The 3,986-nt window shown below is 49.3% G+C and overlaps 1 non-coding gene across 1 annotated transcript; it reads left to right on the forward strand.

The window, feature by feature from the left end:
• The first annotated feature begins 1,414 nt into the window (after positions 1-1,414).
• Positions 1,415-1,486, forward strand: trnae-cuc (transfer RNA glutamic acid (anticodon CUC)). Its single transcript has one exon. It is a non-coding gene; the product is annotated as a tRNA-Glu (tRNA).
• The last annotated feature ends 2,500 nt before the right edge of the window (positions 1,487-3,986 follow it).

The raw sequence follows: 3,986 nt of genomic DNA on the forward strand, positions 1-3,986 counted from the left end.
GTACAATTCCTAATCTGCAGGAATGAGAATATTTTCACTGTCTCGCGTCAGTAAATGTCCCTTAGAACATCAGAGTCCCGTCACAGCGCTGTCAGAGGAGGGGAAGCTGAAAGAGACCCACATGCTGCTCATGGGCACATTTCACTTTCCCCAACTCACCGCCCCAACCACTGCGGCTCTTGGGAGTGGAAAGGGAACAAACACCAAAACCCAGTCTCAGCTTTGTAAATCTTCAGGAAATAAGAAAACTGTACATCCTTTCGGATCTTCCATCGTGGGCTGACAGCGTTGATTTTAAATGGCTGTCCAGTCAGTGTCGATTCGTTTTGGCTGAAAAAATCTTCCTTATCTCATCCCAGCATTTCTTGCCACAGAGAACTGTGCGGCAGATTTCATGTATATATTTCCTTGTATAGTATTTTGTAAATTACATTCGTTTTCTGGTTGTTTGTATCGGGTATTTCAGGTTCATGAGCCGCTGTTTAAGTTGTGTTGGTAGGTTTGTGGGCTACCATGATGCTGAGAGGATTGAGTTCTCCGGACATAATTTCCCAGATGTCTTTATTGTAAAGTAATGTGGCTAGGGTTTCTGCAGACGTTGTGTCTACTTGTGTCAGTTTGTTGATGTGAAATTGGCACACTGAGTTTATTGGGTCGGCAAAAATGAGGACTGCAGATGCTGGAAACCAGAGCTTAGATCAGAGTGGTGCTAGAAAAGCACAGCAGGTCAGAAAGCATCGGAGGAGCAGGAAAATCGACGTTCCGGGCAAAAGCCCTTCATCAGGAATAGAGGCAGGATCCCTCCAGGGTGGAGAGATAAATTGGGGCTGGGGTGTGCTGGGCCAAAGGTAGCAAAAAGTACAATAGATGAATGGGGGTGGGGATGGAGGTGACAGATCAGAGAGGAGGGTGGAGCGGATAGGTGGGGAGGGAGATTGGCAGGTAGGACAGATCATGAGGACAGCGCTGAGCTGGAAGGCTACAATTGAGATAAGGTGGGGGAGGGGAAATGAGGAAACTGATGAAGTCCACATTGATGGCCTGGGGTTGAATTTACCCCAAGCGGAAGATGAGACGTTCATCCTCCAGGCATCGAGTGGGGAGGGAGCGGCGATGGAGGAGGCCCAGGACCTGCATGTCCTCGGCAGAGTGGGAGGGGGTTTGAAATGTTGGGCCATAGGGCGATGGGGTTGATTGGTGCCGGTGTCCTGGAGATGTTCCCTCAAGCGCTGTGACTTGACTCTGCGAGGAGTCGCCAGTCTCCCCAATGTAGAGGAGACTGCATCAGGTGCAATGGATACAAGAAATGACATTGTTGGATACACAGGTGAAAGCGTTCGAACGACCACGGCCCGGATTCGATTTCCGGGCAGGGAAGTAATTTTCAGTAGAGCTATCAGGCTGCGTTTGCACTTCCCTGGTGGTCTAGTGGTTAGGATTCGGCGCTCTCACCGCCGCGGCCCGGGTTCGATTCCCGGTCAGGGAAACTATTTTCAGAGGGTTTATAGGCTCCCCGTTCTTCGTAATTGCTCTATACAGTTATTTATTGATCTTCGTAGTTCCTGGGTGCTGCAGTGTGTCGTGGCTCGTTGAAATAGTGTCCTGATTCAGATATGTTTGTATGTGTCGGGGTGATTGCTTCTGTGGTTAAGTTCTTGGTTCGCGTGCATTGTTTTCCGATAGACGCTGTTTTGAATTTACCATTGACTGTTCGCTCTCCTGTGACATCTAGAAATGGCACTTTGTTGTTGGTCTCCTCTTTTGTGAATTTTATGCCAGTAAGGATATTGTTGATGGTGTTGTAGGTTTCCTCTAATTTGTTTCAGTTTTTGATGACAAAAGTGTCATCGCTGTAGCGGACCCAAAGTTTGGGTTGGATCGTTGGAAGGGCTGTCTGTTCGAGTCTCTGCATTATTGCTTCTGCTAGGAATCCTGATGCTGGAGGTTTCGTGCGTATTTTGTTGATTTGTTTGTCGGGCTTGTTATTGAATATGAAGTGGATGGTAAGGCACAGTTCCACGAGCTTGACAGTGCTATCTTTGCTGATGAAGTTGATGCTGTGTTTTTGTCTTTGGTTCTTCGAGTAGTGTCTTCAGTTTTCTTTGGCCACGTTGATGTTAATGGATGTGAACAGGGCTGTTATGTCAAAGGACAACATTAATCCATCCTTTTCTATCTCAGTGTCTTTGGTGTTCAGGAATTCTTGGATGGAGTAAATGGAGTGGAGTGAATCTTCGACTAGGTGTTTTAGCCTTCAGTAGAAGCCTTTGACTAGTCTGTATATTGCTGTTCCAAGTCGTGAGACTATGGTCTAAGGGGGGCTCCTCGTTTGACGGGGAGGAGAACAACAACAAAGCGCCATTACTTGATGTCACAGTAGAGCGAACAGTCAATGGGGAACTTCAAACTGGCATCTACAGAAAAACAACAGACCCAAACCAAATACTTAACCACAGAAGCAATCATCCCAACACCCACAAACGAAGCTGCATCAGGACATTATTTCAACGAGCCACTACACACTGCAGCACAGAGAAACTACGAAGAGCACAAGAGAAATACGTATATAGTGTATTTAAGGAGAACGGGTCCCCAATAAACCCTCTCTGCCGATTTCTCATTGATGCTTCCAAGGTGACTCTCAAAAATTCGGTTTATCCCTCCATTCCTTCCTGTTTGTTTTATGTGGGTTTTGAAAGCTTTCCCAATCCTCTGACTGAGTATTGGAGTTGGAAGGTTGTGTTGTGGTTGTACAGGACACTTTTTAGACCACTTTTGAAATATTGTGCACAATTCTAGTCTCCCTCCGATCAGACGGATATTGTGAAATTTGAAAGGGTTCTTAAGCACCAAAGGGTCCACAGAGATGAAGAGGCCCTTCTGCTGCCCTGAGTGTGGGAAGGCCTTCAGTGATTCCTCTGCCCTGCTGACGCACCAGTTGGTCCATACCGGGGAAGGATGTTCTCCAGCCCCAAGTGCGAGATGGCCTTCAGCAGTTCTTCCCACCTGCAGAGACACCAGTGGGTCCACACTGAGGAGAAGCCGTTCTTCTGCCCCGACTGCAGGAAGGACTTTGCACTTTCCTCCGACCTGCTGCCCCATTGGTGGGTCCACATGGGGGAGAGGCCGTTCAGTTGCCTAAGTGCAGGAAGTAATTCATCAATTCCTCAGCCCTGCTGATGCACCAGTCCGTCCACACCGGGGAGATGCCATTCTCCTGCCCGAGTGTGGGAAGGGCTTTACCCGCTCCTCCACACTGCTGAAGCACCAGCTGGTCCACACGGAGGGATGGGGGGTGGAGAGGGGAGGCCTTTCTGCTGCCCTGTTTGCGGGAAATCGTTCAGCAATTCCTCCGCCCTGCTGAAGCCCCAGTGTGTCCACACGGGGGAGAGGCCCTTCAGCGGGCCCGAGTGTGGGAAGAGGTTCATGTTTTCCTGCAACTTGCGGAAGCATCAGCGGGGGCACCAGCGCTCCCAGCAATCAGATCCCACCGGTAACGCTGCCTTTAGTCACCCCCCAGGACTGAACCTCCTGCCAGTTCTGACAGTGGGTGCACTGGGAGAGTAGGTAGGCTGTTTTAGTCTTCTGCTGGACTGCAATTGCCTGCCCCACCCCCCACAACTACAACCCCATGGTGGCTCAGGGTTAGCACTGCTGCCTCATGGCACCAGGAACTCGGAATACTTCCACCCTTGGGGTCTGTGTGCAATTTATGGAGGGTAGGAAAATGGATCTGAGTGGGTTACTCTTCGGAGAATCAGTGCAGATGTGTTGGGCTGAAGGACCTGTTTCCACACTGTCAGAGTTCAACCAACATATGAGCTTTGTTTTCATTGGAAACTGCTGCTCATTGAGCCAGGGACTGCACATTGCCAAATGAAATGATCCAGAGAAACGTAAGACCGCAAGACCATCGGAGCAGAAGTTAGGCCATTCGGCCCATCGAGTCTACTCAGCAATCCGTTAGTGACAAAAGTAGCGCAGAT

The sequence above is a fragment of the Chiloscyllium punctatum genome, chromosome 36 (genome assembly GCF_047496795.1).
Source record: "Chiloscyllium punctatum isolate Juve2018m chromosome 36, sChiPun1.3, whole genome shotgun sequence".
NCBI classification, from domain to species: Eukaryota; Metazoa; Chordata; class Chondrichthyes; order Orectolobiformes; family Hemiscylliidae; genus Chiloscyllium; species Chiloscyllium punctatum.